We start from the raw sequence: 27,185 nt of genomic DNA, 5'->3' as shown, positions 1-27,185 counted from the left end.
CAGGCTGAAGAAGGAGTCCTGTCAGGCCTTTTTGGCCTGTTGGACTCCGGAAGCAGCTGATGGGTACCGGCGGGCGAAGCGGCATGCAGTCCAGGAGATTACTGAGGCAAAAACCCGGGCGTGGGTGGAGTTTGGAGAGGCCATGGAGAAAGACTTCCATACGGCTCCGAGGTGATTCTGGTCCACCATCAGGCTTCTCAGGAGGGGAAAGCAGTACAGCACCCACACTGTATATAGCGGGGATGGTGTGCTTCTGACCTCAACTCTGGATATGGTGGGCCGGTGGGCAGAGTACTTCGAAGACCTACTCAATCCCACCGACATGCCTTCTATTGTGGAAGCTGAGCCTGGGGACTCTGGGTTGGGCTCTCCAATCTCTGAGGTCGAGGTCTCTGAGGTGGTCAAAACGCTGCTCGGTGGCAGGGCCCCGGGGGTGGATGAAATCCGCCCGAAGTTCCGTAAGGTTCTGGTTGTTGTAGGGTTGTGTTGGTTAACGTGACTCTTCAATATCACATGGACATCGGGGGCAGTTCCCCTGGATTGGCAGACCGGGGTGGTGGTCCCCCTGTTCAAAAAGGGGGACTAAAGGGTGTGCTCCAATTACAGGGGGTCACACTCTTAAGTCTCCCTGGCAAGGTCTATTCGGGGGTTCTGGAGAGGAGGGTCCGTCGGATTGTCCAACCTCGGATTCAGGAAGAGCAGTGTGGTTTTTGTCCTGGTCGTGGAACACTGGACCAGCTCTACACCCTCAGCAGGGTCCTGGAGGGTGCATGGGAGTTCACCCAACCAGTCTACGTGTGTTTTGTGGACTTGGAGAAGGCATTCCCCCGTGTCCCTCAGGGAGCCCTGTGAGGGGTTCTCTGGGAGTCTGGGGTACCAGGCTCCTTGATACGGGCTGTCAGGTCCCTGTATGACCGGTGTCAGAGTCTGGTCCGCATTGCCGGAAAAGGGTAGAGTGTCATGAGGTGGTGTGGAGTTGGCGGTGAGGTAGACGCAACAGACCCAGATGAGGTGAGATGAGGAGTTTAATGAATGATAAATAAACAGAAAACAGTCCACAGACCTGGCAGCACTGCTGAGCGGAAGGCTAATGCTCACTACAGGTAGCAACAGGAAATACGAGGACTCGACGTACACAGACGTACATTGACGTTAGCAGACGTGACAAGACGTAGGACCCGACGAAGACAGACACACACAGGTGACACTAAATACACAAGAGGAAATCAGGGAACGAGATACACCTGGGGACTAATCACGGGGAGACAGGACAACACAGAGACTCAGACACACAGGAAACTAGAAATAAACATACAGAAAAACATAGAACACAACATAGAGTGCCTTCTCCGGGTCAGGGGGGTGTCCTGCCCCAAGTGGAGGAGTTCAAGTATCTTGGGATCTTGTTCACAAATGGGGGAAGAAGGGAGCGGGAGATCGACAGGCGGACTAGCGCAGCGTCTGCCTTCAAGCGGGCGCTGTACTGGTCGGTCGTGGTGAAGAGAGAGCTGAGCCAAAAAGCGAAGCTCTCGATTTACCGGTCGATCTACGTTCCCACCCTCATCTATGGTCATGAGCTTTTGGTCATGACTGAAAGAATGAGATCGCGGATACAAGCGGCCGAAATGGGTTTTCTCCGTATTGTGTCTGGGGTCTCCCTTAGAGATAGGGTGAGAAGCTCAGTCATCCAGGAGGGACTCAGAGTAGAGCCGCTGCTCCTTCACGTCAAGAGGGGCCAATTGAGGTGGCTCAGGCATCTGGTCAGGATGCCTCCTGGATGCTTCCCTGGTGAGGTGTTCCGGGCACGACCCACCGGGAGGAGGCCCCGGGGAAGACCCAGGACACCCTGGAGGGACTGTCTCTCGGCTGGCCTGGGAACACCTTGGGATTCCTCTGGAGGAGCTGGTGGAAGTGGCTGGGGAGAGGGAAGTCTGGGCCTCCCTTCTTAAGCTGCTACCCCCGCGACCCAACCCCGGATAAGCGGAAGAAGATGGATGGATGGATGGATAAATATATTTTGGTGAGTGTATTTGCTTCTAAATTCTCACCGGTGAAACTTTTATAACAAATTAATTAATATCAAGTTGTCATAACAAAGTCTAGTAAGTCTGACCCGTTCACAGCCAATCAAGTAAATTTAATTTTTGATTTTGTTACGAACAAAAGTATTACACAAAAAAATAGTGCCTTGTTAAATATATGAGTGGTTGGAAAACATTCACTCACTGAGGAAAGAAAATCTGTCTGTCTCTGTGTTGCCCTGCGACAGACTGGTGACTTGTCCAGGGTGACCTTGCCTCTCGCCCAAAATGCTTCGCAAGAGGTAAGCACCAGCACCCTTCCAGACCATAGAGGACAAGGGTGTATAGAAAATGGATGAATGGATGGAAGGACAGATGAAAGGAAGAAGATCTATATTTTTTCTAGATTTTCTATCTCTCCTTTGAATTGTGGCTAAATCGATTAATAAAATTCATTGTGAAAAATCAATTATTGAAATAATAGTTAACTAATTTGGTCAGTAATGTCAGTAAAAGTAACTAAAAACTGTCCTGAACAAATACAAAAAAGGCCATAAAAATGTTCAACTATTAGTTAACCAGATGACTTTGCAGACATGCCAGACTTTAGGGGCAGAGAGGCTGCTATGGCGTGGAGCCATACCGTTTAACAGATAGCAGCAGAGGATATTTAACTGGCACTGAACTGAACAGCAGTTTGGGTCCAGGACGGGGTCCAGGACTGGGCACAAGGACATGCTGAGGAAATCAAGCCAGAAGCTGTGAGCTTCCCAGAAGTACAGCAGGGGGCCTCTCTCTTTAGATGATTGTTAGTTCCTACAGAAGTTGTCAATGTAGCAGCCACAGTGTAATGGTTGCACCTTTTGTCTGTGGATTGCTTACATGACTCCAAATGAAAATGCAAAAACCTGTATTACAGTACAAAGAAAAGGAAGCATCATGAATAAAACTATTCAGTAACACTTTATTTGACGGGTTGTGAATAGGACTGTCACGACACTGTCATGAACATGAGTAAGTCTTCAGGAATATTTATGACTGTCAAAAAGTGTCATTTGGTAAATGATATTTTAATACAAAGTTGACATTATTCAAAATGTTTTTGTTTTGAAAACTTGACATTAATCAAAAAATCATGATCTGTCATAAATTTGTTATAAAAGTATTACCAATTAAACATTAAGAGTTATGTAGCTTTATCTAGTAATATTATATTGCTCTGCTATTTTATCCATCCATCCATCTTCTTCCACTTATCCGGGGTCGGGTCGCAGGGGTAGCAGTTTCAGAAGGGAGGCCCAGACTTCCCTCTCCCCAGCCACTTGTTACAGCTCCTCCGGGATAAACGCAAGGCGTTCCCAGGGCAGCCGAGACACATAGGTGGTGAGGTGCCCGGAACACCTCACCAGGGAGGCGTCCAGGGGGCATCCTGACCTCAAATGGCTCCTCTCTACTCTGAGTCCCTCCCGGATGACTGAGCTTCTCACCCTATCTCTAAAGGAGAGCCCAGAAACCCTACGGAGAAAACCCAAAGAAGTCACTCTAAACTTTACCGGCTCAAGACCATGAGCTTGGATTTGGAGGCACTGATCCTCATTCCGGCTGCTTCACACTCGGCTGCAAAGCACTCCAGCGAAAGCTGCAGATCACGACCTGATGAAGCCAAAAGGACCACATCATCCGCAAAAAGCAGAGATGCAATCCTAAGGCCACCAAACAGATCCCCTCAACACCTTGGCTGCGCCTAAAAATTCTGTCCATAAAAGTAATGAACAGAATCAGTGACAAAGGGCAGCCCTGGCGGAGTCCAACTCTCACCTGAAATGAACCCAACTTACTGCCGGCAATGCGGATCAGACTCTGATACGGGCTGTCAGGTCCCTGTATGACCAGTGTCAAAGGGCCCGGAACCCTATATTCCCGAAAAACACCCACAGAGCTCCCCGAGGGACATAGTTGAATGCCTTCTCCAAGTCCACAAAACACATGTAAACTGGTTGGACGAACTCCCAGAACCCTTCAGGACCCTGCTGAAGTGTCCTGAAGGGTCATGGACCAGTGTTCCATGACCAGGACAAAAACCACACTGCTCTTTCTGAATCTGAGGTTCGACTATCCGATGGACCCTCCTCTCCAGGACCCCTGAACAGACCTTGCCAGGGAGACTTAAGAGTGTGACCCCCCTGTAATTTGAGAACACCCTCCAGTCCCCCTATTTGAACAGGGGGACCACCACCCCAGTCTGCCAATCAAGAGGAACTGCCCCTGATATCCATGCAATATTGCAGTCGCGTCAGCCAACACAACCCTACAACATCCAGTGCCTTAAGGAACTCCGGGAAGATCTCTTCCACCCCTGGGGCCCTGCCACCGAGGAGCTTTTTGACTACCTCTGCGACCTCGACCCCAGAGATTGGAGAGTTCAACCCAGAGTCCCCAGGCTCAGCTTCCACAATGGAAGGCATGTTGATGTGACTGAGGAGGTCTTCGAAGTACTCTGCCCACAACATCCCGAGTTGAGGTCAGCAGCACACTATCCCCACTATAGACAGTGTTGGTGCTACACTACTTCCCCCTCCTGAGACAATTAGTCTTAAATTTCAAATTAATCTAATTGATCTGCCTCATGTTGTTAAGTTGCCCCAGTGCTGGTTTGCTACAGGCAGCCTGAGTTTGTCCCTCCACTGGTCTCAGAATCAGATATCTTGATATAAAGATTGGGAACCGTGACTGTCACCACAACATACCATGCTCACTGTTCCCTCTCTGCTTCACCTTAACCAAACATTACTACCAGTCGGTTCTCATCGCTGCTGATGGGATCAGGGCTGGAGCAGCTGTGAATAGAAGTTACTGCAAGAACCTCAACTGATAAAGAAAAACTCAAATACAGTACTAATACTGTACCAATATTAGACTGCAGCATAAAGCCAAACATGCCACAATTAAATAAATTAAGATGTCCCAAAAGCGGGGGCAAACTGGCATATGGGGCTACTGGATTGGTTACTAAGTGGTACAGTGGCCGGTGGACCGTCCACACAGCTCTGTTCCAAAGCGGACAACTTGCAACATTGTTTAGTTTTGCATTGCTGCAATACCTCAAACTGCGTCATATCAAACACCTAGCTTCTGCTGCTCCAGTAAGATTTCAGCAGTGGTAACCAAGTGGACCTGTAAACAAATTAACCAGCACAAAAGTCTAACAATGAAGAGTGGTGATGTGAAAAACCCACCCCATAAAACCAAGGCAGCCAAAACAGCCTCCGTGGCTCAACAGTCATGAAACAGAAAAGTCTCATCTGCAGGTCTGTCCCTGATAGTGCCTTATAAATTAAATCTTCCTATTGGTTCTTGGCATCCAGCAGAGACATGCACAGTCCCCCACACATCCCACCTCCCTTTATTTAATCCCTCTAATCTCCATAACAACTTGCCTGCAGACAGCTTTAATGGTTGAAAAAGTTCAAACAGTCACATATGAGGATTTGTTGATTAAAATAGGAGCAAATTTGCTTATTTCATAACCAGTAAGCTCTTCATTGTTTGACTTTTGTGTTGGTTAATGTGTTTACAGGTCCTACAGTCTGTTTAACAACTACAGTCTCAGGTCAAGACAGCCCTCCAGCTCTGTCAGCGGCAGAAACAGAAACATTATAACTATCAGGGAAAACACTAAGTTTGCTTTTCATTGTCCACACATGATGGCAATGTTTGCATGATCCAATTAAATATTTGTCATGTTGGATTCTACTCTTTTAGCCCACATGCAGAAGCCACAGAAGAGACAGATAATCAGTAAGACGATTTATTGGAGATTCGGGTAAGAGATGGATGAAGGAACCAGGTTCTGGGGAAACGGCTCTCGGAGGAGGGAGCTCACTATGGAGATGGTGGAGAGGTGATGAGTTCACGGGCATAGGAACAATGGAAACAGGTATTCTGAACTGGAGTGATCTTACTTGTGGCACTGTTGATTCGGATCCGGGAGGGAATTGCGCTGGGTAGGGGTCTGGCTGGACAGCGGGGTTTTCTTTGAAGTTAGCTCGAGTGAGCTGATCCAGAAGGAGCGGAAGAGGCTGCGGTGGAGGGCAGACAGATAAGTTCTGGCGGTGGGAGACAGAGGAGCGGTTCGACTACACGTCAGGGTTCTCAGGAAGCGACTTGATCCAACTGAAGAAAACCAGGAAGGAGCTCGGGCAACCAGTGGGTAACCTCCACGGAGTCACGAGGGGGAAAAGGTTCCAAGAAAGCCAGGGGATAACCCACTCAAGAAGGAAACTCAGCGTCTGGCTGAATGCACCTGAAGAGGAAAAACAATAACAGGATTCACTAGAGGTTTCTTAGGCAACAAGGAGTAGCTTTCGCTAACAGGCTCTGACTACCATTGCTGGCAAACACTCAGGCATCGGAGAACCGGCAGTTTGCTCCTCTTGAACTCCCGAAATGATGAGGTTCAGGTGCATATGATACCGGCACGCCCCGCCAAGAGGAGCAGCCTCTAGCGCTATCTGGTGGAAAGATGTTGTAACCACACAAGAAGACCCACAAGGACCCCAGATTCCCAACAGTACCCCCTCTCAACGGTCGCCACCTGGCGGCCGAGAAGAGCTAGAAGGAAGAGAGTGCCGATAATCCACAATAAGGGGTGGGGACCCAAGAACGGTCCTCCGGACCGTAGCCCTCCCTGTTGACGAGGTACTGCCAACCAAAACCTTGCCGATGGGAGTCCACGATCTGGCGGACAGAGTAGGCCGGGTGACCATTCACGTCACGGGCAGGAGGAGGGGGCTCGGAAGGAGGGCAGAGAGGTTTAACTTGTGAGACATGGAAGGTGGGATGGATGCGCATGGAGGCTCGGAGGCAGAGGCGGACTGCAGATGGACTGATTACAGATTCAATTTAAAAAATGCCAATAAACCTGGGGGACAGTTTCTTGGAGATGGATTTTAATGGAATATTCTGTGAGGACAACCACACCTTCTGACCCGGAGTGTAAACTGGAGCAGGGATTCTTCTGCGGTCTGCCTGACGTTTATTCTGTTCTGCTGTGCAGCTGAGGGCGTGGACAGTGTTATTTCAGATCTTTCTACAGCGGCGGAACAGAAATTCCTCCACATGTAATCCCTTATATCCTTATGAACGGATGACCACCAAAATCTGCAGTTTATGAGTGCAATAGTACGACTAATGCCCAGATGCGCGGATGAATGAATCCAGTGTATGAACCGGGTTCTGACTGCTGTGGGAACATAAATCTTATCCGGTGGGCAGGACTCGGGAGTGGGTTCGGATTGTTGCGCTTGTTTGATTAGATCCTCTATTTCCCATGTCACTGCAGCTACAGTGCAACTGGGAAGCAGGATAGTAGCAGGAGCTTTAGCTACATCATCGGGTGAGTGGATGCGAGATAGGGCATCGGGTTTAACATTACGGGAACCGGGACGAAAAGAGATGGTGAGGTTGAATCTAGAAAAGAATAGTGACCAGCGGGACTGACGGGGATTGAGTCTTTTAGCGGATTTGAGATAGGCGAGATTCTTATGATCAGTCCACACCAGTACAGGATGTACAGCACCCTCCAGCCAGTGTCGCCATTCTTCCAGGGCCAGTTTAATGGCCAGTAATTCTCGATCACCCACATTGTAGTTGCGCTCTCGCGGGGACAGTCTGCGAAAAAAGAAGGCACACGGGTGAGTTTTATTGACAGAACCAGAAACTTGAGATAGCACAGCCCCCACACCCGTATCAAATGCATCTACATCCACTATAAACTGTTTGTTGGGATCTGGTTGAATACGTACAGGTGCACTAGCAAAAAGGTTTTTGAGTTTCTTGAAGGCTTCTGCTGCCTGTGGGGTCCAACTGAAAACCACCTTGGAACCACCTCAGGGCTGTCAGAGGTGAGGCCGTCTGGCTGTAATTGCAAATAAATCGCCGGAAGACGTTTGCAAATCCGAGAAACCTCTGCAGTTATTTCTGTGTCTCAGGAACTGGCCATTCCAAGACAGCCTTGATTTTCTCCTCTGTCGGTCTTACTTGTCCACCCTCAAGGATGAACCCTAGAAATGAGACTAATGCAACATGAAATTCCCACTTCTCCGCTTTAACAAACAGTTTGTTTTCGTGGAGGCGCTGGAGAACGAGACGGACATGTTCAGCAAGGGTCTTGGAATAAATGAGTATGTCGTCAAGATACACAAACACAAATACATTCAAAAAGTCTTTCTAAACATCATTAACTAAGGCTTGGAAAAATGCTGGAGCGTTAGATAAGCCAAAAGGCATGACTAAGTACTCAAAGTGGCCGATTGGGGTTTTAAATGCAGTTTTCCACTCGTCTCTTTCCCGCACGCGGAGTAAATGACATGCGTTCCTTAGATCTAATTTAGAAAAAAATTGTTGCATCATGCACTGGTTCCAAAAGCTGAGGACAACAATGGCAATGGGTATTTGTTTTTAATGGTTATTTGATTTAAACTCCGGTAGTCAATGCAGGGACGAAGGGAGCCGTCTTTCTTCCCCACAAAGAAAAACCCCGCTCCTAACGGGAAAGAGGATGGGTGGATAATTCCTGTGGCTAGAGAGTCATTAATGTATTTCTCTATGATTTCTTACTCTGGTCGAGAAATGTTATAGATGTGGCTGGTAGGAAGGGACGCCCCTGGAAGAAGGTCAATGGCACAATCGTAGGGACGATGAGGGGGAAGAGAGAGAGCTTTAGATTTACTAAAAACGTGAGCCAAATTGTGATATTAGGGCGGATTCTTGTTTGGAATCTGCCAGTGGCGGACTTGGAGAAACTGCGGAACCCAGACAGGAATGATGACAGGAAATGGACCAGGATTCAATAAGGTTATTGGACCAGTTGATGTGAGGGTTATGTTGTTGTAACCAGCTGAAACCAAGGATTATGGCAGAACTAGCGGTGGAAAAGACGAAAAAGGAAATTAGCTCTCTATGGTTACCAGAAGTGACTAAATGCAACGGCTTAGTTTGATGAGTGATTTGAGGGTGTGTCTGACCATCGATAGTGGTTACATGGAGGGGAACAGATAATGGGATGGTGTCAATAGATAACTGCTGAACTAAAGTGGAGACAATGAGGTTTTGTTCGCAGCCTGAATCGATAAGTGCGGACATAGAGAGAGACTGCTTACCGTAAATCAGGGTAGCAGGTAGCAATAGAGGAGGAGACTTTTCTTTTTGAATATGGTCCGCCATACCCCTCGCGTCTAATGGTGAACCTAGGGGTTTAAACACACGGGGCAGTGGGCTATAAAATTACCTGGGGACCCGCAATAGAGGCATAAACGGGAGGTCATTCTCTTATGTCGCTCCTCCGGTGTTAGACGGGTATGACCAATCTGCATCAGCTCTGGATCAGTGGAACTCTGTGGAGGAGGAGCAGACTGAGGTGGTGGAGAAGCAGTGGAAAATCTACCTGACATCTCTCTACAGTTTCTCTCTTTTGTTCGGGATCAGATTCTGGTGTCCAGATGAATGGTCATGGCAATTAGTTCCTCTAAGGATTCTGGCTCATCTAATGTAGCTAGTTTGTCTTTTATTGATTCATTTAATGCGTGAAAATATGCGCTCTTAGCGGCAGAGTTCCAGTTGGATGCTGCCGCTCTGATTCTGAAATCAATTGTGAAGTCAGCGACAGTTTGCGGTCCTTGCTTAATCTTCCAAAGCTCACAGGAATTAAAAGTTTTAGCATAATCCTGACTGAATACTTGCTTGAATTCCTTTAAAAATTCCTCGAAAGAGCAGCCGTAATTGGTGGGTGATGGGAATCTGGCTTCTGCCCAGCTGAGTGCTCGACCTGACAACAGGGAGAGAACGTACGCAATTCTGGCACTGTCATGGGTAAAGCTTTGAGGTGAATGATTAAAAATAATGGAACATTGTAGAATAAACCCCTTGCATTATCCAGATCACCAGAAAACCTTTCAGGGGTAGGAGGACTGATGTCCGAAAACGTGGAATGGATCGTTAGATCTGGATCTGGAACTCGAGCTGGTTCAGGAGCTGGTGGCTGTGGTACGGAGCTTTGTAAGAAGGTTGCTAGTTCCCCTAGTCGTCGATTTGTAAGGCTGTTTCAGATGTGAATATTGTTCAGAAAGAGTTCTCCTAATGACGTCTGCTGGGCTTGTTGATTGGCCTGAGTGTTCTGTCATGTTGGATTCTACTCTTTTAGCCCACATGCAGAACACCACAGAAGAGACAGATAATCAGTAAAACAATTTATTGGAGATTCGGGTAAGAGATGGATGAAGGAACCAGGTTCTGGGGAAACGGCTCTCGGAGGAGGCAGCTCACTATGGAGACGGCGGAGAGGTGATGAGTTCATGGGCATAGGAACAATGGAAACAGGTATTCTGAACTGGAGTGATCTTACTTGTGGCACTGTTGATTCGGACCCGGGAGGGAATTGCGCTGGGTAGGGGTCTGGCTGGATAGCGGGGTTTTCTTTGAAGTTAGCTCGGGTGAGCTGATCCAGAAGGAGTGGAAGAGGCTGCGGTGGAGGGCAGACAGATAAGTTCTGGGGGTGGGAGACAGAGGAGCGGTTCGACTGCACATCAGGGTTCTCAGGAAGCGACTTGATCCAACTGAAGAAAATCAGGAAGGAGCTCGGGCAACCAGTGGGTAACCTCCACGGAGTCACGAGGGGGAAAAGGTTCCAAGAAAGCCAGGGGATAACCCACTCAAGAAGGAAACTCAGCGTCTGGCTGAATGCACCTGAAGAGGAAAAACAATAACAGGATTCACTAGAGGTTTCTTAGGCAACAAGGAGTAGCTTACGCCCACAGGCTCAGAATACCATTGCTGGCAAACACTCAGGCGTCGGAGAACCGGCAGTTTGCTCCTCTTGAACTCCCGAGATGATGAGAAGATGAGGTTCAGGTGCATATGATACCGGCACGCCCCGCCAGGAGGAGCAGCCTCTAGCGCTATCTGGTGGAAAGATGTTGTAACCACACAAGAAGACCCACAAGGACCCCAGATTCCTAACAATATTAGATTCTTGATTAAAATAGGTTTTTGCTATGGTGTTTTAAGATCCTGTGCCCCTTTTTAACTTTGAGCCCCTGACCCTTCATAGGTCTCTGCACAGCCATGATCTTGAGACTGGTCACAATTAAAAGTAAAATAAATTAAGAGAAAAAATATATAGTGGACAATTTGTATGTTTAACTTGATACTGGGGTGTCTAACTCCAGTAATCAAGTTGTTCTGCAACTTGTAGATGTGCTTCTGCTGCAGCACCTGAATAGAATAATTAGGTCATTAAGGCTCTGGAGAACTGATCTACACAAGGAGGAGGTCATTATGCCATTTCATTCCAGTGTTTTGTACCTGTGGAACATCTAAAACCTGCAGGACAGCGGCCCTCCAGGACTGGAGTTTGAGACCCTTGACTTAATATATGTAGGGTAAAAAAATTCAAGCATTTCTTTTATCAAGGTTTATTTTATTTAGTAATATCTGTTGGTTGGTGCAATATTTTGATTTGCTTGTGTAGCATATTAATGAAAGGTAATACTTTTCTCAATAAATGTAAATGGGTAGTAACCAAGATCAATGAGTTAGGTTTAGAAATTCTGAGAATAGGATCGACTCATGAAGGAGGAGACAGTAGAAATTTTGCAGTTTGCAGGTGTCTTGAATTTATATTGTGGGTATTTATACATATTTACAAGATCTGATTTGCCATAGCAAAAGAAATGCACAAAAATAAAGGAAAAGAAAACAAAACAAAACAATAACTAAAGAAAACAATAATCATCCGTTCCACAGTTCCAATGAACCTCCACCCTTTAGTTCATCTACCCCAGCTGGGGTTGGTTAGAGGTCCCAATCAACTGTTGTTGACGTACTTGGTGCAGGTCCGTAGTGACAAAAAGTCAGATCACAATGGAATTTAAAATTGTTCGTTCGCTGCAAGAGCCTCCTACCACCAGGCAGGAGAAGCAGAAGTTCTTCAGCACAAAGTGCGGTCTTTCCTTCCAGACGTTCTAGCTCGCCATCCTTCGATTCCACACTTTTACAGTGGACAGTTTCCACCCACACAATGGGCTTTTTTCCCCACCTCCTTCTGGGTACATGTAGTCGGCTCCTGCAGCTCTGCTCCTCCCAGCGCGTCCTAATCTCACTCTTCCCTGCTCCAACTAATATACCTAGCCGAATGGGCGGTGTTGGTACATGTGATACAGAGCCCAACAGCGATTGGCTATGGACAATCTCGCGAGAATCGCTGGTATTATATTAGCGGTATCGCGAGATTTAAAATAACAGGGAGTTCAGAAAACTGGATAATGGGGGAAATGGAAGTCAAAATTTACACCCGGGTTACACTTGATTTGACTGGCTATATATCCAATTGAATGCAGTATTTGCAAGAAACACTGGTTGAAAAAGACTTTTCTGTAAGCGACTGGTGTGCTTCATTTACGTTAACTTTATGAAGTTCCAAGTGTGTGTGTATGTTAATACACAAGCCACATATTATTCTTTATTCTCAAAGGTATATGCGCTCACTGCATGCTCAATGCAAAACTCTGAAAGCGTGACTATATGATAAATTATGTTTGGGGTTCATATAGATTGTAAAAAAAAACTCTTTAAAATAAGTAAACAAGTGAAACTTAGCCTGGCGGTGGGACAACTAAAATACTAGTTTTGTTAATTGCCTTCTGCCTTTATTAATTAATTAATTAATTTAATAACTCATGGCCAAACAAACCTGTTGTTGAACAACTTAAAACAGTAGTGAAGGCCTGCCTAAACAGGGCGACAGTTGATCACTTGTACTGCACTTCATGAAGTTATACTTTTCCTAAGTTACAAACTCAAATTGGAAAAAAAAAGTTTTTGCTTCCCTTTCTTTAGAATCTAAAGTTTAAATTCTAAATTTACAAAGTCGAGACCCAAAAACATAAGTGGTATTTTCTCTTCCAGATTGTCTTCTCAATGCCCTGCTGATTTCCCAACCAGGCCCCATCTGAGTCAATGGCTTATCTGATTTTTTTATCATCTGAGGAAATATTCCCCCTCATTCTCCACAGGTGGTGCAGATGGTGTGATGGGAGCGAACGCAGTTTCCGGCCCACTGGGACTGTAAGCAGACGGTACATCCTGGCCAGACACAGGCTCTGCCAATCATGTAACATATGGCTCAGATACTCTGTAAGTGTTTGTCTGAATTGCCATTAAACTGATACGGTCTAACTAAAAATCTGAACACCCATGAAGCAAAATTGGTGGTGATGGCAATCCAAGTGGTGTAGCTATGTTGGGTGAGCATGATGGTCTAAGGATTTAAGGCTGAGAGGTTTCTGTTGCAGCAATGACAGATTGCCCTAATCTTCCAGTCTCCCACGAGTGAAACAGGACAAAATAAAATAAAGTTACTAACTTAAATGAGCATGTTCATGTCTGAAGTTTGATTTTCTTCTGTCTGGTTTTACAAAATCAAACCCAGGATCTTCTTGCTGCAAGGCAACAGCAGCACACTCTTTGGGATAAAGATTTTATGTAAAAACAAAAACAAAAAAAACAAAAACAAATAATTAATAAAAATGAATAGAAATGTACTGTTAAGATCGGCCTCTAAAGTACTCATAAATTATGTTTATCTAGTCAATGGAAATTAATTATTAAAAAATCATACATTGTATTTTTCTGGATTTTTGTTTTAAATTCCATCACTCACAGTTGAAGAGTACCTATGATAAAAATTACAGTCTTCTTCAAGCTTTGCAAGTGGGAAAACCTGAAAAATCAACAGTGTATCAAATACCTATTCTCCCCACTGTATATATATATATATATATATATATATATATATATATATATATATATATATATATATATATATAGTTTTTTTTTTTTTCAACCAGGAAACATGACATTGATTTACTGGTTGATTACAGTACTCTGTAGTATGATCATTTTATTTACCATAAGCTCCTTTGGCATCACAAGAGCTGACAGCCTGTTTCAGCAGTTCCCCCTCATTCACGAGTTTTCTCTTTTTTAAAAATTTTTTATGCTTCTTTCATCTTGTTTGTTCGCACAATGAAACTGACTGTTGTTGGACTACTGTGTTTTTACTTTGAATAAAAATGTAATATTTTTGGCACTTGTGTTTGGAGACCGCATGAGCGGCCACATGCCCAATGTTTACAGCCGGGATCAGCTGCTAGCTCTCGATATGCTGCCTCCCACTGAGTGGCCCGATACTCCCTAGGAGCTGAGAAGATGTGGAACTAGCTCTGTTATCATTCCTTACATCCAGAGAAAAAGGTACAGATGTGCCATCCCGTCCATCATCAAGGGAATGTGAGATCACATAAACATGGACAATCTTCATCTACTTATGCACTGACAAAACCAAAGCAACAGAGGAGTTGATCAGACTGTGTTTGTGAATGATAGATGGCATAGCTCTATGCAACAAACTACCTAAGAAAGGTTTTGAGGTATGGACATGCATAAGGTCATGATAGCTACCGTGAGAGTTAACACATGTTTTCATAATGCTGTATGTCCCCTCTGCTAATGCTACAGCAGGCTGCTATGCTATCCCCACTGCCACCAGCAGACTCCAGACATAGGAAAGTTTAAGCCCAACCCAAACTGAGCCCTGTCAGTCACACATCTCAGATAATTTGCACTTAACTCACCCTGCAGTTACAACAAGCCACAAAATGAAGATAGAAGATGCTCAACAAAAGCTAGAAATAAGGGAAGCTTCACTGCTAAATGTATAGAGAGCAAAGTAATAGGTCTGGAAGTAATGTAAACTGGCAGCAGTTTAAAATAATGTCAGTTTTAAATCGGACTCAGGCCTTCAATTTGAGTTGAATAGTCAGATTGGTTTAGTCTTGAGCCACGTTGGAGTATTTAGGCCTGATCTAAACTCTAAAAGCGCTTTTCCACTTGACCACCTCTAACCCCAGGAAGTACTGGTACAGTATTGTAGGAGGAGGTGGACCCCCAAATAAAATTCTGCTTAGTGTATTGAACAGTCCCAAACCAGCTCTGATCAAAATGTTCTCCTGTGTCCCTGACACATGTGTGACCCTGTGAGATCTCAAAGTGGGCAGAGCTTTAACTGCAAATGGCTGAATGGCTGCATCAGTTAGTCAGAAGCATGGAGACATCTTGGATTAAATGTTTTCTAGAATAAAACACAAATCTCTTCTCTGTTTAAGAAAATTGACATGGAGTGTCACAAAGATGGTGAAGTTTTTGTCTGTTCAGTTCCTGACAAGAACATAGTGACCACAGAACTCATCTGGAAGACAAGCACAGGTGCATTTCAAATATTCACAGATATTTTCCCACTTTCTCACTGGTGAAGAATTATTTTTCTTCTTGAGTCAATATTGGATCAAATAGAACACTTTAGTTGGACTTTTCTTTCATTTAAAAGGCAAGTGAAAAATCTCAGTGAGTGTTACCAGAGGTAACTCATGCTTTAAACGGCAAAATATGTTTTTCTTTTCTGTTGTGAAGTTTGGCTTGGGTACAACTTCTACTCCTACGTCTCTGGTCCATGACTGTCAATAATTCAAAGATCTGCAACCCTCAACATCCCAAGTACCCACTGTAGTAGCATGACAGCTGAAGTAGTGATGTATTCTTAATGTTATTTATGTGTCACAGCAGTGACAGTGTGAGACTTTGCCAGTCAGAATAACCATCTAAAAATGGTTTTGCTTTATTTTTGTATTTTAGCTCTGTATTTTTTTCCTGCTTCTTTGCCTTTGGTAATAATTAGTTCTGAACACCTCATTTAGGTAGAAAAAAAGGTTGTTGTTTTATTTCCCCTCATTTATTTCTTCCAGTGTTCAGTGTCTCAGCACACGGGCAATAGAATAGAATAGAATAGAATAGAATAGAATAGAATAGAATAGAATAGAATAGAATAGAAGTACTTTATTCATCCCAGCAGGGAAATTACTTTGCAGTTGCAGCATAAAGACAAGACACAGTAACAACTAGTTGTAGATAAAATAAAATTAAAATATAAAATATAAAATGCTACAAATTTTAAAATTATAAAGTGCTGTAAAATATAAAATGCAACTTAAGAGCAGTCCTTACGGAGATTCAAAAAAATGCAGACATGTATATGTAAATATATGTACAGCAAGTGTGCCACAGTGCAGTTGTGCAAAATTGGGCTGATTAGTGCAGAACAATGATTTATCTTTTATTGTACAGTGAGATTTCATGTTGCAGGAAGGATTTCCTGTATCTGTCCCTACGACAGCGGAGCTGCAGCAGTTTATGTGAGAAGGTGCTCCGCTGTCTGTCCACTATGTGGTGGAGAGGGTTCTGTTTATTGTCCATGATGGACAGAACCTTCCTCAGTGTCCTCCTCTCCACCACAGTTTCCAGGGACTCCAGCCTTAGTCCCAGTACAGAGCCAGCTTTCCTGATGATTCTGTCCAGTCTAATAGAGTCACTGGCTCTGATGCTGCTTCCCCAACACACAGCAGCAAAGAAGATGGCCCCGGCAACAACACTGTGGTAGAAGGTCTCCAACATCTTACTGCACACATTGAAGGATCTCAGCTTCCTTAGAAAATAGAGTCTGCTCATCCCCTTCTTGCACACAGCGTCAGTGTTAGATGCCCAGTCCAGTTTGTTAAATATTGATGAGAGGCTGTTGTTGTTAGTCATTTTTGACTAATTAAAAAAATAAATAAATAAATCAGAAAAACTGTGTTGGTTTGGAACCAAACTTTGACTGTAAAGTCAGGTAAAAAAAATAATAAATTAGGACCATTTCATATATTCAGTTATTTCAAAACAAATGTTCACATATAAATTTACAGTGTTTTCTTTACATATGTGCTTATTTCTTGAAAAGAAACCTGAACTAACTTCAGCAAGCTGCTTCTTTGGCCATAAACCATCTCTGACATCTGAGGTGGAATGTTTTGTTAAAGATGCTCACTGTCATTTTGAAGAATCTAGTATTGCTTCAACTAAAATGTATTGCAATTGGTCTGAAATTTTTCTGAGGCATTCTTCAATACACATTATAATTTATTGTGGATTCTGTGATGGTGAGCTCATGAAGTTCTGAGTATCCCCAGTCCACATCACCTCCTGCTTCCACAACTCCCATTATAGGTAAAATTATGTATCTCTTTCTGATTTTACGGCCAAACATTTCTTATCAACAGCAGCAAGATCCTGATCCTGTAATGATGTAAAAGAATGCAACTGCCACTCCTGATTTACCCATTCAAATCATTCATAACTGCAATCAGTTAGCTCATCAGCCCAGGTCTTTCGTTCAGCATTCAACATCCCCAGTGTATAATAATGTGAATCTTATACACTGAGGATGTGCTCATTAGATTCTCTCAACTTCTGTTATTTCCTCATCTGTTCCCTGCTGTCAGTTGCCCTTAAATTTATGGTTTTGTTTTCTTTTTGGAAAACAAACTATAATTTGGTTAAATAACGGTCAGACCGGACAAACGGCTCCCAAACAACCTTTCTCTTCAGCTATTCAGGAGCCAGTGGGCGTGGACTAAGCTTTTTTCAGTGCAGCGCGTAGCACGAGGGATAAACCTACTAGCGATAGTCTTAAAGGGCTGAGCCTATTCTCATAGAATCTGGGGTTACAACACATAACCAACGGTCTCCTTCCTAGAGCTACATTCTGTTGCAGAACATTTACTTTTATGTTAAATAACAGCCTGAAGTAAACAAAAAGAAATGTTAATGTGCTGATTGGAAGACAGAAATAAAGGCCATGTTTGTGGAAGCGCAATGTGCATGTTATCTGACTGGTCAGTTTTAATGAGATGTAAGAGTGGTAATGACACATCAATAAAATCGATAGTGGAATTAACACATTGACATGTTAGACTCATTTACTTTCTGACATTTTCCTTGATGCAATTAAGCCACTCCGATGTGCAAGCCAGATGTGATTAAAGCATTCTGCTCAGGTGCTTTCAGTTCCTTTCCAGCCTAAGGCAGAAGGCTTGTGAGGCAGCACTGAGGTGGAGCAGAGAAAACCAGCACATGTGCTGAAAAACCCACTAACAATTGAATTGTTTTATCATCAACATGCATTTTGTTAAATTCAACTAGACAAATGTAAATGCAGAAAGATTTATGAAACAATTAATCCAATTTTTGAGCTTTGAGTTTGGACTATGTAGGCTAGAGGTTTTAGTTCTGCAGTGAATGAATTTGCATACTAGTATACTTACATATCAGATCAAATATTATCTCAAGACCCTACAAGACAAACAGCAAATTCATACATATAAATATATATTCACATATATTCATAGTGTTTTACGTATTCAAGATTATGCCCTAAAGGGAAAAGATTAATTAGGAAATTCCTCTTCCTGTCAATGTTCTCCACCTCATTTACAGTAGAGCACCACTGTAAAATGGTGTCATAGGAATCTTTGACAGTTCTATGCTGCTCTTCTGCATAGTGATGGTTGTAAATGGAGACACTTGCAGAACCACATCATTTGCAAAGAGCAAAGATGAGAGAGCTTTAAAACAATATCCAGACAATGGGATGTGAGTTTGACCCACACTGGGAACAAGCTGCTTTGTGATATCAAACAGCTACTAAAGCAAGTGTCTGCATTCACAGCACAAACAGTGGCAGACCTCTTTCTCTTTCTTCTTTAAGAAACAGGTCTGGAGTGTGTCTTACACCATCAGGAACCAAATCTTTCAGACAAATATGATCTAAATTTGCCAGTTGTTGTTCCTTTTATCAGTTAGCAATACAACTTATACAACTTTGGAACGTGACGTCACTGCTCTAGGCGTAGGGATATGAGCGCCATCTTGTATGGCCATAAACATAACTGAGAAAATGCCTGTCTCACAGATATTTAGAATTTTTGAATCTAAGTTATTTAAAATTAATTAGCAATGGTTCAAACTTGCTGCATTATTGGATGTAACCGAAACGGTAAAACCATGGAAAACGGACTTTCGTTTCATTGTTTTCCTGCCTGTAAAAAACGGGAGGGGGCTAAACTATCGGAGTTAACAAAAAGGAGACGAATGTCCTGTGTTGGGTTGTGCAGGGGAATGGTTTTCTTCTCCTTTACAGGGTGGCAGGCTGATGGGATCCAGCTGTTAGTCATCACCACCAATCTGCAAGGTCCTTAAAAAGGAGCCAGATGCCACATGGTTCCGTTTCTACAGTGGTACTCTGGGTGTCAGTGCTGAATTCCTAGTGTCCTCCTTGTTCTGACTCCCTTTCATCTGTTCCTTCCTCTGCAGTGAACCCACGCTGAACACTTTCTGAACCAGACTCACCTGAAGAACGTGATCCTAGCTCCGTTGGGCCTTGTACCTGGGTGCATCATACCGGCCACTCAGCTGCTGCCTGTCCGCCCTCAATCACCTGCTGGCACTCCCCCATCAGGAAACCACCACACCAGCTGTTGGAACCTCCATGTATTCTCCTCAGCTTACCTCAACCCGCAGACTGTAAGTCACCATCAGGTTACTCAGTCATTCCCTTCATTACTCCCTCTTTAACCGCTCGCCCTTTGCAGTTGCTCCGTTGGCCCGGTTCCTCCCTACTGTCGCAGATCGACTCCCCTCCACACACTCTCCAGCACTTTCTACTGCTAAATAAATCTGTTAAAACTGTCTGGGTGTCCGTAGTTGTTGCTTGCCTTGGAGTCCTAGAAACATTGCATTATGACATCCTGGGTATCAGCAGTGAGACGTCCTGATGTTACATTCTCCAACATCCCAAGATATCTACAAGTTTGCTCCAGACAAGTTCATTCTGTTGAGTGTCTGAATTCACTTTGTTGGTGTTGTGTCATAATGTTTTGCTATGATTTTGTCCAGGCGTACTCATGTTCAGTTATGTTGAGTTCATCTAAGTGGGGCAACCTTGTTTAGGTCGGGCTTATATATAACCTTTAATGTAACAAGCAAACCAGATGAAAGAGCCCAGCTTTAGACATTTAATGTGTGTGGTGGCACAGGGGGTTAGCACGCCCCACGTTTGGGGGGCGTGCTAACCCCCGACGCAGGTTCGAGTCCCGGTCCCAACGACCTTTGCTGCATGTCTTCCCCCCTCTCCTCACCCACTTTCCTGTCTGCCTACTGTTGCAAAAATACGAGCCACTTGCGCCGCAAAAACTCTTTGGAGAAAAAAAGGGGGGAAAAAAACCCAAAATAACATTTAATGTGTAATTAAACAATAAAGGTGACAAGTAAAAGTCATGAAATAGAATAACACTTTAAGGAAATATTTTTTGTATTTAACATATTTCAGGTAAGAAGTGAACATGTAATAAAATAGATCCTGTCCTAGAATTTTATGTAATTGAACATATCAGGTAACAAATGTGATGATCATCTGAGGCAATATATTTTATGAACATTTTAAAAAAATATTTTTTTAAAACAAAATTAGTTAAATAAAAAATGGGTCAAAGTGTAATAAAGATGATCTATGCAAGTTTGTTTTGGTCTGTGGCCATACAAGATGGCGCCCAGCGACGTAAAAGTCACACGCAGTGACATCAGTTCCAAAGCTCTATTCTCTGTTCATCTAGATATGTCCTAACAGGCGGAAGAAGTTAGACCACAACTATATTTTAGCTTCTTTTTTATTAGCAACTGAACACAACATTCAGGAACCATGAGACCCATACTTCAAGCAGATAAAAGAAGCAAGGTTTGTTATCTTGGTTTTTAGAGAGAGGTGTCTTACCTGTCTAACCACTGAAACTCTTTTCCCATAACAAAAATCAATATTTATAATTTTACAAGATCAGAACAAATCCACTGCAATGCTGGTGTTATTAAAACAATAAAAACATCTCTGAGACCGGTATTTGCCAAGACCCCCGTTTGGATTAAAGGTCCTGTTTTCTCTCCCTAACTCTTTTCTTTACTACTCTTTCCCTCTCCATATTTTCCCTCCCAGCTATATAGTAAGTTTTAATGTAAAATACTAGCTGTGGTTTTATTATCACTGCCAGTTTTTAAGTAACGGCATAAATAAAAGACTGCGATACAGGCGGTTCCTCAGAAACAGGGCTTTTCAGGTGGACTTTATGTTAGTATTTACCCATAAGACAGACCCAGCGATCAAAGTGAATCCAGCTAGTAAGCAGGCTTTGCCTGAATGTTGGTCTGAATAATTTAAGTCATCTGTCTTTACAAGATGACTTGAATGCTGAGTCAAATTTTATGGGTGTCGTAATGCCATGGAGCATTGCACTCATTTTTTTATTTTTTTTATTACATTTTTCCAAATGGACATACATAAATTAACATAACAGATCAAATTCCCACCCATGCCTTACCCGCACAAAATGGCACATCATAATACACGGACACAGTCAAGACAACATGATAAAAACACCACAAATTGACTCAAGCCTCTCCGCAAGCATGAAAAAAAGGACAGTTATACAGCGTACATAATATTGTTATGTACGCAGTTATACAGTTATACAGCCCAGTAATATTGCTTGAAATCTGGTAAAGAAAACCTACCTTCCATTCCTGGTTTACATAAGTGTTTTTTTGAAATTCAGATTCTTTTATAGCCCCAAATAAAGAGAATAATAATACAATCTATTTGTCTGAAGTAGGATACACCAATAAAACATGGGATAGATTGAAATAAATTAAGAAATTGTGGTAACACCACCATTTTAATGGCATTGATCCTACCAGCCATATATAGTGGGAGAGTTTTCCAGAAATCGATAGTCTGCTTGAGTTGTAGGATTTTACTCTGCCAGTTCAGCCGTAAAAGATGTTCTGGTTTTTTTTTGTTACCAACACACCCAAATATGGAATAAAGGAATCATAAGCTATCTTAAATGATGTGGACCTCAAATATACCGAGTCAGCCTCTGCTGGCATCGGCATTAGTTCGCTTTTGTTCCAGTTAATAGAAAAACCCGAGAAACTTCCAAAACTGTTGATCATCATCAAAACAAAAGACAGCGATTTCCGTGGGTTAGGGACATACAAAAGTATATCGTCATCATACAGCGAAATAGGATGCTTACAATTAAACATCTCAATAGGGGACATTAAAGGGGCTTGCCTAATGCTGGCGGCCAGAGGTTCAATAATGACTGAGTAGAGAAATGGGGAGAGGGGGCTGCCTTGACGTGTACCACGATGAATAACAAAGAGACAGGAGATATTCTGATTAGTAATGACAGAAGCAGTTGGGTGTGAAAAAATTATTTCAATTCATTCTGTAAACAGGGGTCCAAAACCAAATTTTTTGAGAACATACATCATATAAGGCCATTCTACTTGATCAAATGCACATTGTGCGTCAAGTGAAGTAACAATGGACTCATTTGAATATAATATATTGAAAAGACGCCGCAGGTTAAACATATCCCAACCTGGCATAAAGCCAGTCTGATCCGGGTGGATGATTAAACCTGTGTTTTTTGAGTCTATTGGCTAGAATTTTCGCAAGGATTTTGGTTTCTAGAGGTAACAATGAAATTGGCCAGTAGGATGAAACAACCTCTGGATCTCGGCCAGGTTTAGGAATGAGCAAAATATTGGCTCTGTATAAAGTGGGGGGCAGTCTTGACACTTATGCAAAGGTAGAGGCGATAATTTGGAACTGATTACTTTGAAGTAAGTAATCAGCTTCAGTGTTGAACTCAACATGAAGCCGTCAGGACCAGGTGCTTTGTTGTTGGGAAGTGTAGACAGAAGAGATTCAATTTCCTGTACAGTTATCTTGGCTTCCAGAGCTTCAACTGAATCTGATGGTAGTTTTCCAGAGTTTCAATGTCCAATTTTCCCTGTGACTGATAAACACTAGCGTAGAAGTCTGCAAAGCAGTTGCTGATTCCATTAAAATGTGAACATAGCAGTGTTGTTATTCACAGTAACCATGAACTGTGCAGGGTATAGAAATCCATAATGAATCCTCTTGGACCTGCATTGCTCCCTGAAAGCTTGGAACGCCTGACTTTTCTTCATTACAGCTGAAGTGAATTCAGGAACGATGAACACCGAGCAACAGTCATATTGCAGAGGACTCTTCTCTCTCACCAACCGTAGCATCCACTCCTTCTCTTGAAAATAATGCAGCCTGACAATGATGGCTCTCACCTTCCCGTTTTTGGCCTGCGTTAGGCTTCGGTGTGCCCGATCCACTTCACTTGGCCGATCAAAATTGTCTTCTCCCAGCAATTCGGGCAGCAGTTTACAGACAATGTCCATGGGTCTACCATTCTCTGCTTTCTCTTGTATGCCTACAATACGTATATTCTCCCGGCGCGAATCATCCAGTTTTGTTTGCTGTAGAGAGCATTGAACAGCTAGGCTTTCTCCAGCTCCGAAATCCATCTATCCTGTTGTGGCAGTATGCCCTGTGGGCTCTGAACGCACCACACAAGTGCCTGACTTAATTGGTTGTGGCGCTGTCTGTATATAAAGGGTCCTCCCTCACCTGGTAGACAACACGTTTTCCTTCCGGTTCAGACTTCACTGTTTACCGGCGCGATACGACTGACGCGCTAAATACATGAATTGCTGTTCAAGCCTTCTTCTGGTAAGAAGCTTCTCGCACTTTTAATATCTGTAAGTCTAGCTTTAGCTCAGCTTTACTTGTAACATCTAGGTGACTTGTACCAGCTGACTGTTTCTTCTCCCTGCCAGAGGCATAACGCATCGAGCTCAGTGGTAAGCGAAAACTCATTTTACGTATGCTTCCAGATTCTATTTTTGACATGTATGTTTGATAGACGCTGCTGTTTGTCCTTGGCCGGCTGCTTGCCCGTACTCTGTTGTTCCTGGTTGACGGTCCGTCCGCCTGTGACCTGGTTATTCGTCGTCGGCTGACGGCTGCCTACCCGTTGCCCTGGTTGTCGGCTTCATGCCCGCTGTCCTGGTCGGCGTAAGCTGGCTTTTGACCCTCGTCCAGTGTGGCTGATTCGGGCTGGTTTGTGACCAGCTCGTCCTGATCCTTCTAGCGCTACTCTGGGCAGCGTTTGTTGTGGCGCGGCGGTTCGTCTCAGGACGGACTCCTAACTTGGACTGCTACTACTTGATTCATGTGGACTGAACTGTATAACCAAGAGATGGATGTAATTTGAATGTCTCTTTTATTTTGACAGGAACGGCCAGCTCGTGGTGTTGGTGGTGGACTTTCCAGGTGGTGGTATTTTCTTTGGTTTGGTGCACGATTTTCTTTATTTTGTTTGCTGTGTTTCTGTTTTTTAGGTCACTACCCTGATTTGCACTGCCAGCTCCGAGTTGAGCCATAAATGTCATTTTAATGTGTGTGTAGTGGCTACTTGTTCTTTTCTATAAAGCCACTATGTTGATCAATTAGCTTCAGCTTTCTTTGTTAGTATCGGTTAGCTTAGCTCTTTTTAGTTGACGCGTTTCTGTTCAGTGATATGTCTTGTGCATTAAATAATTAACAATACTTACGGTTCCACAAAAAGTATGAACTTTACTTTCTTTGGCATAACATGAAAATTATTTTGTCTTGCACAGCATTCTTAAAATTAACGGTCAAAAACTGTGTAGAGGTTAAGCGACCACACTACATCCAACTTTCTTTCTTTTTCTCTCGTAAGTGACACCGCACTTTCTCTATATATACAATTGTGTCCTTTAGGTGGCGCTTTTTTACAAAAAACATAGTAAAATAAAACATTACTGTAAAGATAATATCTAAATATGCAAAAGGCATACAGAAAATAAACAATGTTAAAACTAACATTTTTGGCTCTTACAGTGTGAGTGATTTTAAATTAATATATTTCTGCCTAGACAATTGTGAAATAAATAAACTGATTGGATTGAGTGGAATTGTCTCACGCCTCATATGTAGCGGGCCTGTGTGCCTTAAAGGTAACTTTACAGTATTATTAAATTAGCTATCTTAAAATTCAAGTTGCCAATCTGGATTGCACCGGTACCGTCACACTGTGACACGACTGCGGTCTCGGTTGATGTCACACGGTCACAAATATTGGAAAGTGATGCTTTGAGACTGGAAATTGATCCATTGACTTCCACAAACCTCATGTCGACTGTGCTGCTTAGCTTACTTATGGCTACTCATACTACTTATTGGTGGCAGATGGACCTGGAGAGCAAGTGGCGCTCATGTTAGCATTAGCCACCTTTAATCTTGCTAGTTTGGTTTGGTCATTCAGGGTCTCATCCCCCGAGCTTTTGTCTTTCATATTAATTTTGGGCTTGGCCATCCTGTTCATAGTGTGATAGTGCACTATGAATATGCTAGGCAGAAGTTTAAATATTATTTAGGGTGAAATAATGGTGGAGTTGAGTCGGAGCTCCCTCAAAACACGACTACTCCATGATGAGACCCAGGCCATGTCCCTGCATTGCACTCATTTCTGTTCAAATAGAGAAACAGCTACAATGTAAGCGTAGTGGTAAATATTAAGCACAAGGTAAATATTTTAGCAAAATGCCTTTCAAACTATTAAGAGAAAGAACCAAGGGCTGAATCATATTAGGAAACCATGAAATTGTGATATCACTACAATAATATTAAAGTGATAATAATTGTAATGAACCCTGTCCCTGTAACCTAGTGGACATCTTGTTTACTAAGATCTATAAAGCTTTCACATCTTGGTAATCTAACAGGCCACAAATATTGGTGTAGAGCACTCTGTGAATGGCTGTCACCTGGAGTATTATAGGCTACCAAGCATTGTAATACTGAATTAACGTTGGAGGCCCTTGCAGCAAAGCGTGCCTCCGGCCTTGTGGCAACTGTGGGGGGTCCATCAACGCCACGCTCTCGTCATCGCCGATGCTCTAGTACAGTTCCCGCAGCCGTCCACCAGGCGATACACACTGATGTCTTCGGCAGAGCTCCCTGATGACGCACCAAAAATCCGGTGCATATCACCTAAGGTCACATAGCTGTTGGAATAAGCCAAGAGCCACAGTGGAGTTGAATTGCAAATTCAAGCTATTGGCCTCAAAGATCAACCCTAACATGTTCAATGCAAATAGAATGATGGATGTATGGTTTACAGCAGTCTTATTCAACTGGACCATTTGTGATTCAAAGGCTCCCTCTAGTGGAAAGAATTATGAAACTTATGAAAAATGAAATCTGATCTTTTTCCATCCATCATCTTCCACTTATCCAGGGTCGGGTCGCGGGGGTAGCAGCTTCAGAAGGGAGGCCCAGACTTCCCTCTCCCCAGCCACTTCTTCCAGCTCCTCCGGAGGAATCCCAAGGTGTTCCCAGGTCAGCCGAGGAACATAGTCCCTTCAGCGTGTCCTGGGTCTTCCCCAGGGCCTCCTCCCGGTGGGACGTGCCCGGAACACCTCACCAGGGAGGCGTCCAGGAGGCATCCTGACCAGATGCCCGAGCCACCTCAACTAGCTCCTCTCGACGTGAAGGAGCAGCGGCTCTACTCTGAGTCCCTCCCAGATGATTGAGCTTCTCACCCTATCTCTAAGGGAGAGCCCAGACACCCTACGGAGAAAACCCTTTTCGGCCTCTTGTATCCGTGATCTCGTTCTTTCGGTCATGACCCAAAGCTCATGACCATAGATGAGGGTGGGAACGTAGATTGACCGGTAAATCGAGAGCTTCACTTTTTGGCTCAGCTCTCTCTTCACCACAACGGACCGGTACAGCGTCCGCTTGACGGCAGATGCTGTGCCAATCCGCCTGTCGATCTCCCGCTCCCTTCTTCCCTCATTCAAAAACAAGATCCCGAGATACTTGAACTCCTCCACTTGGGGCAGGACAACCCCTCCGACCCAAAGAAGGTACTCTACCCTTTTCCGGCTCACGACCATGGCCTTGGATTTGGAGGCACTGATCGCCATCCCAGCCACTTCACACTCGGCAGTGAACCGCTCCAGTGAGAGCTGCAGATCACGACCTGATGAAGCCAAATGGACCACATCATCCGCAAAAAGCAGAGATGCAATCCTAAGGCCACCAAAATGAACCCCCTCCACTTATCCAGGGTCGGGTCGCGGGGGTAGCAGCTTCAGAAGGGAGGCCCAGACTTCCCTCTCCCCAGCCACTTCTTCCAGCTCCTCTGGAGGAATCCCAAGGCTTTCCCAGGCCAGCCGACAGACGTAGTCCCTCCAGCATGTCCTGAGTCTTCCAAA

Source organism: Gambusia affinis, linkage group LG21, assembly GCF_019740435.1.
Source record: "Gambusia affinis linkage group LG21, SWU_Gaff_1.0, whole genome shotgun sequence".
Classification (NCBI taxonomy): Eukaryota; Metazoa; Chordata; class Actinopteri; order Cyprinodontiformes; family Poeciliidae; genus Gambusia; species Gambusia affinis.
Note: the sequence above shows the minus strand (reverse complement) of the source record.